Raw genomic sequence first — 12758 nt, 5'->3', positions numbered from 1 at the left:
CTGGATTCTAAAGAACAATTGAGCCTTATCAGATAAGGCCTGATTGTGAAGAGGTTGTGACAGCAGAAAAGGGAAGAGTGATCTCTGAAAGCAGTGTCATAAAGTGACAAGGAGCAGAGGGAGGCAGGCAGCACAGAAGGAGCACTCAGAAAAGGGTGGTTGTAGGGACCTCGGCTGCTCACTGCGGACCCCACCAGGGTGCCAGGGAGAACAATGCCACCCCCTGCTGCGGAACTCCTGGGTAGCACGAAGGCTGGCCTGGTGCCGAGGGGGTGCCAGCTTGATCCTGCCACACAGTACTAGGAAAGAAAGAATCTCTGCAGAAGCTGGGAGGCAGAAAGGCATGGCATAGGTGTGACGGGAACACTTAAGGGTGTGGGGACAACAGACTGGGTGTCCTGCATGCCTCCCTGCTGCTTGGGAAGGCCACGTCGAGCCATACTTTCCTTACCTATCAGATGAAAGGGCTGGATTTTCTTTTTTTACAGTTATTTGCGGCTTTTAAATAGTCCTCAATTCTAGATATCAACAGAACGGGTGATAGACACCACTGTGGGTTATGTGGCCACACTGATTTGCATGGGGCTACGGGCGAGAGTCATTGCATAATGCTTTGCAATTACTGAAGCTTGATGTTGACATTTAGGATTTCCCTGCAGCATGAGGAAGTATAGCCACTTTTATACACAGCAGCTGAGTGTGTAAATCTGTCCTGCCTGGACTGAGAATATACTTGCATAAATATATCAAAATTTAAAATGACATACCCTCTCTCAAAGCTATATGGCCTATGAGAATTTATTCTAAGGAAATAATCAGACAAGTGTACAAAAAGATATGAAGAACGGGGAAAATGGAAATCACTTAAATATTGGGAAAGTTAAAGAAAAAGTTTATCTACACAATGCAATACTATGCAGCCATTAAAAAGGATGATAGTCACTAACCTAGAAAAAGTTTATTCATGCAGGGAAAAAAACCCAAACAGGCTGCAAAACAACAAGTACACATGACTGCACTTCCATGAAGTCACTCATCTATGAATCTGTATGTCTAGATGTGGTTCTAGGCAATATAGGTTCTCAATTTTTCTCAATACTTGCTACAACAAGCTAGTATTATATATACATATTGGGAAAGCTTGATAATATTAAAATATTCCCATCAATGGGAATAAAGGGTACGGCATAGAGAACGTAGTCAACAGTATTACAACAGCATCGCACGGTGACAGATGGCAGCTACATTTGTGGTGAGCATAGCATGGAGTTGGTGAATCACTATCTTGTACACCTGAAACTAATATAACATTGTGTGTCAACTATCCTCAAATTTTTTTTTAAATTTATTTATTTATGATAGTCACAGAGAGAGAGAGAGAGGCAGAGACACAGGCAGAGGGAGAAGCAGGCTCCATGCACCGGGAGCCCGATATGGGATTCGATCCTGGGTCTCCAGGATCGCGTCCTGAGCCAAAGGCAGGCGCCAAACCGCTGCGCCACCCAGGGATCCCTATCCTCAAATTTTTTTAAAGATTTCATTTATTTATTCATGATAGACATAGAGAGAAATAGAGAGAGAGGCAGAGACACAGCCAGAGGGAGAAGCAGGCCCCATGCTGGGAGCCCAACTGTGGGACTCCATTCTGGGACTCCAGGATCACGCCCTGGGCCAAAGGCAGGTGCTGAACCGCTGAGCCACCCAGGGATCCCCAACTATCCTCAAATTAAAAAAAAAATTTAATGTTTCTGCCAAATAAAATGTTCAGGCTACCCAAAAATGTATGACTCCATGTCCTTCGGGGAGGGATTTAAGCTGCAGCCCCAGTATCTGGTGCCGTCTCCCCAAGTGGGGTAAAGGTGGGAACAAGCTGAGGCTTTGGTGAACTGAGCTCTCCCACATGACAAGAGATAGCTAGCGGTCCAACGGGGCCACAGAGCAGTTGGCAGTAAACAGGAATGGGGAGAGGAGGGCAAAAGTCATCTCTCCCTCTCCCTTGCCTCTCAGGTAGGGGGAGCCAGGTATAGCATGGTCTCTTCACGGCCCCTCCTTACCTGCACTGTCTTGGCCAAGGGTGGAAAGTGAGTGACACAGGGCCAGGGTGAGCATATTTGCTTGTGAAAGAGGCTGGTTTTAAAGCTCCCCTATGGGGCACCTGGGTGGTTCAGGGGTTGGGCGTCTGCCTTTGGCTCAGGGCATGATCCTGGGGTCCTGGGATCGAGTCCCGCATCAGGCTCCCTGCAGGGAGCCTGCTTCTTCCTCTGTCTATGTTTTTGCCTCTCTGTCTGTGTCTCTCATGAATAAATAAAGTCTTCAAAAAAAAAAAAAAAAGAAAAAGCTCCCTTCCATTCTCTGCTGGCAGCAACATGAATAAAAAATACTCAGTGGGTGGGAAGATATCAAGAAGGAAAATTATTTCTTTTGCTTTTCTTCTCAAAATAAAACAAGATGAAGAAATCCACTAGTAAGTATGACAGAGGACATGAACTGTATCTTTGAGTTGGTACTTAGACCACCCACAGCAGAATCACCTGGGGACCTGCCTGCAGAGCAAGGCACCTGGCAGGAAATGGATCAGATGAAAGGCTCATTCCTTTCAGAGTCCTGCCCTCAGGGTTTGGACTTCTGAGAGACCCCAGGCAGCCAACTCAGGGTTCCCCCCCCCCCAACTAAGACTCAATGTGCAGGTTAGAATGCACAGTTCGGGGGCAGCTCAGGTGGCTCAGCAGTTTAGTGCCGCTTTGGGCCTGGGGTGTGATCCTGGAGACCCGGGATCGAGTCCCACGTAAGGCTCCCTGCACGGAGCCTGCTTCTCCCTCTGCCTGTGTCTCTGCCTCTTTCTCTGTGTGTCTCTCATGAATAAATAATAATAATAATAACAGAATACACAGTTAGCACAAAAATTGGTCCGGATCCCTCATGGTTTAAAGCCCTTTGAAGGTTTTAAAGCGCCTGGGTGGCTCAGTCGGGTAAGTGTCTGCCTTCGGCTCAGGTCATGATCCTGGGTTCCTCAGATGGAGCCCTGCATTGGGCTCCCTACTCAGTGAGGAGTCTGCTACTCCCTCTCCCTCTGCTTCTCCCTCTGCCTTTGCTTCTCCCCCTGCTTGTGCTCTCTCTGTCAAATAAATCAATAATATCTTAAAAAAAAAAAAAAAGCAAGTATGGCAACATGTTAAAATTTTTTAAAAAAAGAGAAAAGAAAAAAAGAAATACCCTTTGGTGCTGCCCACATGTGATGGGCCCAGTCCCGGCTCCTTCACTGGACTTTCAAAGCTGTCACTGCTGTCACCGGTGGGCAGCGCTGACATCTCCAGTAGTAGCTGTGCCATCGCCTCTCACATTCTACTCTCTCTACCAACCAGTTCTGTGTTCGCCCAGTGTGCCCTGTGGTCACACGGAGTCCTCTGCAGACCCCAGGTCCCCCTGGGAGAGCACACCCCTCCTTACAGGCTGGGCCTGAGCCCAGGATTCATCTCCTGTGGGAGGCACCTGCTTCTACTCTGTGCCCTGTGCTTCCTTGTACGGAGGCCACCCGTACACTTGAAATGGTCTACACTTAACGTGCACAAAAGGGTGGGGACCCCCTCTCCGTACCACCAAAGTCCCCAGCAGAGCATCAGCAAGCAGCAAAGGCTAGCTGAAGGAATTGGAGGGTCAACACTGGCATTTCTGAACAACCGGCAGATCACTAGCCATGGCACTGGCCCTGACCTTGGAGAGGGCTAAGGGGCAACCCTCCCAGCCAGGAGTTAGGACTGCTTCCCTCCTTCTATCAAGTCAGACCAATCACACAGGAAAGCCCTGCTGGAGGCAAGGGGGGCCCAAGAAGGAAAGAGATTGCAGGCCAAAGAGAATGAGTCCAGAACCATGCCCCCCCCACCCAACCCCGCATCTGATTCGTAATGGCTCTTCTCCTGATGGACAGGTTTTTCCAACTTTCAGCGTCCCCCCAAATAATCCCAGACTAAATGATGTGTTTGTTAACTGGGGAGGACAGTCAAAATGCCAAGGGGCATACACATCCAAACTCCTACAAAATAGGCTGGACTCCAATGGTAAAAAGAAAGATTTTTCTTTTTTTTTTTTTAGTCACCACAGGCTATGACGAAAGACACCACAGGATAAAAAGCTGGCTGGTGGTTAAGGAGCAAACTGCTTACATTCACAAGGGCTTGCCCCCAGCCTATTCAACTAGAAGATCAGAGACCTTTCCGGATCTTTTTCGAGATCATTACAGAGTGTCCGTTCTTCGCTCTTTTGGAGGTCATGGATGGCCCCTTTGAGGTGGGAGGGTAGTGGGCCTAAGTCTCTTTATAAAGCACCCCCCCACCAGTTTTCCATGCTGGATACCCTCCTACTGACCAGGTGAGTGACCTTGGGCAAATCACCGTTCACAGCCTCAGTCTCTTATTTGTAAGATGGGATTGGTTAGAAAATTATACTTTGCAGGATTGCCCTAAGCATGAGATGAAAATGTATGAAATGTGCCCAGCTTAGAGGAGGCGCTCGGATGTTTGTTCTTGCGCCTTGTTTACTTTGTTCCCTGGAGAGGTTCCCTCCCTCCCCTCTCCCCCCTTCCTCCACTCAGAGGCTCCCCCGGCAGAAGCCCCGCTGCCATCTCAGCTCCGCGGGCTGTGTGGGAACGTCACCCACCATTTAGAACGCTGTTTCCATGGGAAATGGCTCCAAGGTTCAGGGCAGCCCCCTCCGCTCAGAAACCAACTTTTGGAACAGCAGCCGCTGGGCGGGTGTTGGCGGGAGCGCGGGTTCCCAGGGCAACCAGGGCCCCCAGAGCCCCTCCCAGGCCACCGGTAGCCCAAGGCCTTGCTCCTGCTGGAAACTTTTTCCTAAAAGGCAGCATCGCTGCTTGGGCAATTTTATTTTTTTATTTTTATTTTTTTTTAATTTATGATAGTCACAGAGAGAGAGAGAGAGAGAGAGAGAGAGAGAGAGAGAGGCAGAGACACAGGCAGAGGGAGAAGCAGGCCCCATGCACTGGGAGCCCGAAGTGGGATTCGATCCCGGGTCTCCAGGATCCCACCCTGGGCCAAAGGCAGGTGCCAAACCACTGCGCCACCCAGGGATCCCTGCTTGGGCAATTTTAATGACACATATACAAAGACTCTGGGCATCTCCCACCAGAGAAATAAGCATTTTTGGCTGTCTTTGGCAGCCTTCCTCCCTCAGGGTAAGCACCATACTGCAAGGTGTGGAGTTGTTTCCTGAATGGCAGATTCCTCTCCCCAAGCAGCTCAGAAGCTCCACCAGGACAAGAGCCCCATCTCCTCATTCCCTTGCCTTTTCTAGGGCCAGGTAGGACCCAACACATGGGAGGCTCGGGGTCTCTTCATTGACCGACTGCGGGATACTGCCCCAGGGCAGCCTTCTATCCACCCAGCCCTCCTTGGGCCAAGAAGCAGGGGGTGATGCTCCTAGGAGGTGGGAGGCTGGGTGGACAGATGACCCCAGCATAACTTCTTCCCCCAGCAATTTTCAGAGTGTGCTGGGAGGGTTCCAAGACCTCCTGGGGACAGTCTCTGTCAAAGCCCCACCCTGGCTCTCAAGGGGGTAGTCTGGGTGGGGGGAGTGTCATTTATAGCCTGTGACTGCAGTCAGGTGACTTGAGTTCTGTTTATGTCTCTGATATGGATACCCTGTGTGACCTGGAACAAGTTTCTTAACTTCCAGGAGCCTGCTTTCCCACTTTAAAATAAGAGAACAGGATACTCAAGAATGTGTGAGGCCCCAGTGAACAAAATGGAAAGGCCCCCAGCAAGGGCATATTTGCACTGATAAGCAAAGTAGTTGGCCCCTGGTCTCCCTCCAACCAGGTCGACCCCAGTTATCTGGACCACTTGCCTGCCCCATCAACAGCCCTAAGAGCACCTGTACCACATAGAGCTGCTGGAGGACCCAATACAGTAGCACATATACATGCCTGGGGCAACAGAGAGTTCCAGCAGTCCCGCAAACACCAGGGTCTAGTGGTAAATCTGTTGCATTCTCCGAGGTCCCCAGTCTCTAGGGTTTCTACAGAGCTTGTTTCCCCAAAGAATAGCTCAAAACACCCCCCATTTTTCTAAGTGGACACATAAAAAAAGAAAGAGCTTTGTCTGCAGACATTGTCAAGGGATCCATAGGCTCCCTGGCCTCTCTATGCACCCCATCCCCCCAACCGGCACGCTTCCAAAGCAGTGTCATACAGTCCTGGCCAGAACAACTCGTGCCCAGGAGAGGCTCCATAGCAATAACACTCCCCACCATTTAGTGGGCATCTGTAGTGGACTGGCTGGACACCAAAGGCCACCCTGGGAACCGTCTCCCCACACTGCCTTAAACTCTTTGGGTGACTGGTTTTATAGCATCACAGAGCTTTAAACTTTGACTGTCATTGTGATTTTGCTAACTCACAGGGCACTCTTCGTCCTTGTTGTTTGCTTCCCTGGCCCTGACTATAGGACCAGATTCTTGGAGCTAGAGCAGTGGCCAACCCAGAGCCTCACCCAAAGGCGTTTCTAACTTTACTGAAAGTTTAGTTTTCACTGCTTTTTGCTTCCCTAATCTTCTATACTAATTATTTTAAAGATTTCCCCAATTCCATCAGTTGAACTGCAAAGTTGTCTGATAAAGAAGGCTGGAAGAAAGGAACACATTCACTATTAATGGAGCTCTTGGGCGAGTGAATGGATTTTCAATCACATTGAGCTGAATCAGCTCTGGGAAACTAATCTCATCTCCATGATGTCTGGGTGTGCCCAGCTCAGGGGGATGAGGACACATTGGGGGCAGGGGGTGTGTGTGACCCAACCCATGTGGAGGAAATGGCTCTGCATTCCAGGAGCTGCCCTTCCCTTCTGTACAATTCCCAGAAATGGGCAGCTTCCCAGGGCTGCTGCCTTGCAGGCTGTACATAGATGGTGTGCGGTCCCGCCAGGGGTCTAGGCCACTTGCTATCCCTTGAGGCTTCACTCTCCACTCTTGCCCTCCTCAAAACTTTGCCCCAGCCCATTGTCTCACATCTTTGCTAATCCAAGTCCAGCTCTGTCACTATACTACTCGACCCCTCCAGGAAGCCACCAGTCCATTCAGCTCATTCCATTATTAAGACTAACCCCCCCCCCCCCGCCACACACACACACACACTCGATCACGTGTATTATTTTATGTGATAAAGAACCTTAAGCACCACTGGGTTTTAGAGGGTGAGAAGGCAGCAGGGATGCTGCTCCTCCCATTCCCATGGCAGACATCCTAATCGACCACTGTCCTCTTCCCCACTCAGTCTTAGAACCCTTTGTAATGCACACCTTGGCGGCCAGAACCAGGTGACTGGGGGAACTTGTATGCCCAGATCTAACCCACTACTGTCCTGGTTCCCTCTAAAACATGTCACTTATTGGCCATCGGGTTCTGTGGGAGGGTCTCAGGACCCTTAGGGGATGCCTGCTGGTTATCTCTGGAGAACTATGTGACCCAGGCCCTGTGTGACTACTGCAACCCCCACTTTTCTACGCCATCAAATCCAAACTCCTCTGCCAGGACCATGTCTGGACTGCTGGCATCAGGACAGAAATGGTCAGGCAGGGATGCAGAGATCCAGGCAAAGGCCGACTTCTAGCGTTGGCCAGGCATAGGATGCTGTGCCCTTGGCCTTACATGACCTCCCAGCACCAGGGGGTTCCTCGTATCACGACTATTCACACTTGGGTCTTCCTGCTAGCTTGAGAGTGCCTCCTGACAGGGCCTGGAGCCTGGCTACTTATGAGCCCAGAGTCAGTTTGTGGAAATACTGCTGTAAAGATTACAGGAGCAACCAAAGTTCAAAACGATGAACAATTAAGTAATTAACATAGTGACGTGTCTGATGCTGTTACAAGATTTTACCACATTAACTCCCTTAATTCTCCCAACGACCCTGGGAGGTATGATTGTCCCCATTTGACGGTTGAAGAAACTGAGACACAACAACATCAAATAACTTTTCTGAGGTCACCCAGCTAGAAAGCAGCAGCGTCAGGATCTGCAATCATGCAGTGCGGCTCCAGAGCCCGTGGCTGGCCCATCAAGCTAGGCGTTTTCTCATGGCTGGAGAGATGGTGAGTGGGTGCAAAGGCAGGCCAGGCCAGAGGCAGCTGGCCTGGGAGTGCAGGAAAGAGGTCAGCAGTGAGCTAGGCAGGTGACGTCAGAGTCGGAGAGTCCTCCGAGGCCACATCCCTGCTCCTGTCAGGGAAGTAGCTGAGCAGGTCAGGGCCCAAGAGGCACCCAGGGCAGATCCTAGTCACTGGGAACAGACATACCGCCCACCCCCCAGCCCAACTGGGACAAAGTCAGCCAAACGGTATGGGTCTCACCCTGCCGCATGCTCCTGCCCGAAGACCAAGGAGGAAGCTGGGGGATCACGCAGCTGCCCAGCGCTGTGTGGAAGCACCAGGCAGCGTTGCGACCAGTTTTCTAGCACCTCTGTGTGGTGCCTGACTGCTCATGGCCCTGCACACCGGGCACTCCCTGCCCAGCAGCAGTTGCCCCTCACCCAGGATTCCTCATCAAGGAGCGTGAGCCACTGACTCAGTCTGTAACTTTGAGCGAACTGCTTATCTTCTGTGCCTCGGTTTATCTCTTCTATGACAGTGGCAGCATTTGCCTCCTGGTGGTCATGCTGGCTACGCTGATTTGCCAGGCTGTGTCTAGCCCATGGGGAATGCTCCGTAAATATCAAGTTGTTACCATCACCAGCAAGCTTCAACATCCATGCCAAGCCTTCCCCTCCAGGAAGCCCTCCCGCCTCCCCAGAGTCCCACCTGAGCTCAGGCCCTGCGACCTGGCTGGTTCCACAGGTAAACAGCTCAACAGAATTTAGCCCTCACCACTCCCTCCTCCGTGTGCTCTCATGCTGTGTGTGGGCCTCAGCTTCCTCATTCTGCCCTGGCGGGCCACATTTACACCTTGTCCTAACCCAATCCAACGGGCCCCCAACTCTCTCTGCTGTCCACAGTCAGGTTAACCAGTGAGAAGAGCCAGGAGAGAATGGACAGCTTGCATGGGATGAACTCCGAATCCCACAGCAGCTCCAAGGAGAGGGAAGCAGATTGGGGAGGGAGAGAGGGCCAGGCACAGCAGGAAGGCGATGCAGGCCCGCAGGCACAGGCACAAGGGCCCAGGCACTACCATGCAGGGCGGCATTTAGCCTCCTCATTTTACAAGTGAGGAGACAGAGTCAGAAATGCTAAGGCATTTGCCCCAGGGAACAGGGTGGCAAAGGGGGAAGCTTGGACTTGGTGAGTAAAAACAAAAACTGCCCCACTCATCACCCAGCTAGTCCTGGGTGCTGGTAGGTCTGAGGCTCTTGGCACTGAGGGGTTAACGAGGGCCCCAGGGTCTCAGGGCCCATAGAGCCCCTCAGAACCATGGGCCCCACTGGCATCCCCAGCTCATGGGGTGCTGCCCCCTGGCCCTCTCAGCCTCACAGGTCCTACCCCGGCATCCCCCATGCCTCCCCCATGTCCTACGGCCACAAGGAGGGTGGGAGTGAACTCAGTCCAGGGCTGTGGGGCAGGGCTGTCCCCTGGGTCACAGCATTCTTTAGTGGCAGCTAGAGGCAGAGAGGAGGAAATAGCCTTGTGTTTAAATTTTTACTCTCAGCCCTGGGGGCCTATTAATATTTTCCTAATTCTGGGGCAATCACACCTGCAGCCAAGGAGAACCTCTCAGTCTTAGACAGGAGTCTGCATGTCCACCGGGGAAGTCATCGGGGCAGTCATCCCGCCAGCGACAGGCGGCTTCTGGACACTCTGGGGGCCCCCAAAGTGACGGCCCTCGGACTCCCTAGAGCCCGGCAGGCCCCTGTCCTAGTGTCTCCCTGTTCTGATGCAGCTGCCTCCTCACAGCTCCTCTGCCGGCTGCTCAGGCTCCTCGGTGCTTCACGACGGGACTCAGCGGAGCCTCAACCACCAGACCTCCAGCCCCTCGCCCCACTCCCCGCCCCGGCGCTCCTTCCACCTTCCCTCCCTAAAACACCTCCAGCCGCATTAGTTCCCACGGCTCCAGCACTATCGCCCCTCAGCCAACGCTGTGGATCCCCGAGCTCTCCCTGTGCCGGCACAGCCCAGGCCTCCTGAACTGCCCGGCCCGGCCCGCTCGCCTCCTCAGCCTCCTCACGCGGCCTCCGCTCCTGCTGGGCCCTAGCGTGGCTCCCCGAGGACAGAGGCGGCGCCCAATCTGTCGGGGCTCCAGGCCCGGGCAGGGTAGCCTGCGTCTGCCAGTGAATGTTCTCTGCCCTTCCGTCTTTCGCCAACGTTCCCTGTCAGGAACAGCCTCCTGTCTTCCCCAGCCCCCTGAAGCGATCCCTTCCTCCCCGGCCCCTTTACCTTCCGGATCCCCGTCCACTGGGCCGCCTGGCTCGCGGGTCTAGGGAGTGCTGGCCGGGGGCAGGTGGCCGCCGGGGGCAGGTGGCCGCCAGGGGCAGGTGGCCGCCGGGTGCTTTGCTGCCATTATGCCGTTTGGCTCCTCACAGGCGCCACACCAAGAAGGCACGGGTTAGCACCTGTCAGTGATGAACCCTGAGGTCACAGAGGTTCTGTGGCTCGTCCGTGGGCGAGTCTGACCCCAAAGCTCCTAGCTCCAAGCTCCTAGTGGCTATGTGGCCACTCTGGCTTTTCTCGGGAGCATGCTCCTCTACTCCTCCCTTCCAATCCAGGAGTTGGGAGTGATTTTCCTGTCACAGTCCCCACGAGGGTGGGGCAGGCGGGGGTCTGAGGGCCGGGCCTCAGCTTCTCTACCTCTCTAGGGCCCTGGCACAGCTTTCTGCACAGAGACACTCCAGGCATCTGCTGTCTGCATTTCCACAACGCAGGGGTGACGCTGGGTGCCAGCTGGAATGCCGGCTTGGGGAGAGGGAAGGGCAGAGGTAGTGCGGGCGCGATACCCAATGGGCCAGACAGGTCCCAGAGCCGTGACTGGTGGTCCTCATAAGGGACAGATCATGCGAGGAGTTCCACCAGACATACCTGGGCACTGGCCCAGAAGGAGAAGTGGGTGACAATGAGGGGGTACTTCCCTGCCACCCACACTCGCAAACATCGAGCCCCCTGTACCTCCCAGGTCCCAGCTCCCTGACCACTCTGCCTGTTGATCTGGGGATGCCACATCTTGTCCTTAGAGCCTCCTGATGACAATAAGGCAAATCTTCTGGTACTATCTTTCCCCTAGGCTGGGGGCGGGGGGGGGGTGCAGCTAAGCAGAGCACAGCTTCACAGGTTGTGCCTCAGGGCTGTCCCAGCCCAGGGCCTATCTCACAGAACCATGGCCTCCCATTAGCACACTAGGAAGGAAGCAGCCCAGGAGAAGGGCAGGGGTGGTGACAGACAGCAAAGGAAAGGCGTGGATGCCAGGGGCAGGCATTGCTCTGTGCCAGCAGCCCCCAGCTAGGACATGAACACTTCTTGCCAGGTCCGACTATGGCTAACCTCCAGCCCTCCCAAGTTCTGGCTGCCTCACTACCTCAACTGCTTTACCCTGCAGGAGCAGAAAGAGGCACTCAGGAAACAAATCCCAGTCTCATGTGTTCAGTGGTCAGGCCAATAAATGAGAGAAAGGGAGCAGGTACATGCAGTAGGGAGCAGAGGGGCCTGTGGCAAATAGGAGCTCACTATTACTTTCCAGCAACTGACTACAGAACCTGCGCATATCTGCAACAAGCTTGCCAGATACTCTACATTTTTAAAGAGTAGCCAGGAATCTGAATTTTTTTTTTAAGATTCTATTTATTTATTTATTCATGAGAGACACAGAGACAGAGAGAGAGAGAGAGAGAGAGAGAGAGAGAGAGAGAGACAGAGGCAGAGACAGAGGCAGAGGGAGAAGCAGGCTCCATGCAGGGAGCCCGACGTGGGACTCGATCCGGGGTCTCCAGGATCAGGCCCTGGGCTGAAGGCAGGCGCTAAACCGCTGAGCCATCAGGGCTGCCGCCAGAAATCTGAATTTTTATGTGAAGTTGAGTTTTTAATGTTAGCTCCCCATTAAAAAGTTTTACACATCACACGAGCCAAAGGAATCACCCCTGGGGGGCTCCAGCCCGCAAGGGCACCTGCTGCCACTGCCATCCCGGGCCACCTCAAGCATGCACCAGCATGCACACACCCAGTGGTGCATCTGCTCCAAGGCAGACAACTCTTTGCACTGCCGTGCCTGGCCTGGCTTTGGCCCCAGAGAGGTGTGAGATTAGAGAAGGTGAAGATGATATTAAGGAGCAGCAGCAGCAGCAACAGCAGCAGCAGGGGTTACTCAGCCTGGAAACCCTCCAGGCTCATAGTCCTTAGAGGGAGGGCACACAGCCCACCCAAGGAGTGTCCAGAAGCCAGGGAGGTGAAAGGCAGAAAGGTGCACTCAAAAACGACCGCTGCTTTGATTTGTTTCTATCATCTCTATTCAAGATGTCAAACCCCCATTAATGAAAAATGTAAAAAACGCATATATTTGACCAAAAAAATGAGAAAGAAATGCAGTCCAGGCTCTTGCCTGAAGTGGGGAGAGGCAACCCCCTCTCCATTTTAAAATAGTAACCAGACTGTAGAGAGCTGGGCTGGAGCAAAATAAAAGGGAAACTTCCTGAAAACGAGGTGGGCATGACAATGAGCAGCTGAGGAGGTGTAGGATTTTCCTTGCAAAGGCTCTGTGAAGCAGAATGGAGGAAGGAGGAGCGTCTGAAAGCCTGGCTCTGAAGGGATGAACTAGGGCTGGGGGGGGGGGGGCTTTTTAGGGAT

At 53.0% G+C, this 12758-nt stretch overlaps 1 protein-coding gene across 4 annotated transcripts in view; it reads right to left on the bottom strand.

The window, feature by feature from the left end:
• The window catches only part of MRAS (muscle RAS oncogene homolog), a 57028-nt gene that overhangs the window by 32500 nt on the left and 11770 nt on the right, over positions 1-12758 (bottom strand). Inside the window, exon 2 of one of the 4 annotated variants that reach the window (XM_055321441.1) lies at positions 10365-10540. The exons of the other annotated variants lie outside the window; for them this stretch is intronic. The gene's annotated coding sequence lies outside the window, so the exon portion shown is untranslated. The remainder of the gene's footprint in view (positions 1-10364; positions 10541-12758) is intronic. 4 annotated transcript variants of the gene reach the window in all.

Source organism: Nyctereutes procyonoides, unplaced genomic scaffold (genome assembly GCF_905146905.1).
Source record: "Nyctereutes procyonoides isolate TBG_1078 unplaced genomic scaffold, NYPRO_anot_genome, whole genome shotgun sequence".
In the NCBI taxonomy this organism is placed as follows: domain Eukaryota; kingdom Metazoa; phylum Chordata; class Mammalia; order Carnivora; family Canidae; genus Nyctereutes; species Nyctereutes procyonoides.
Note: the sequence above shows the minus strand (reverse complement) of the source record. Positions and strands in the feature narration are given on the sequence as shown.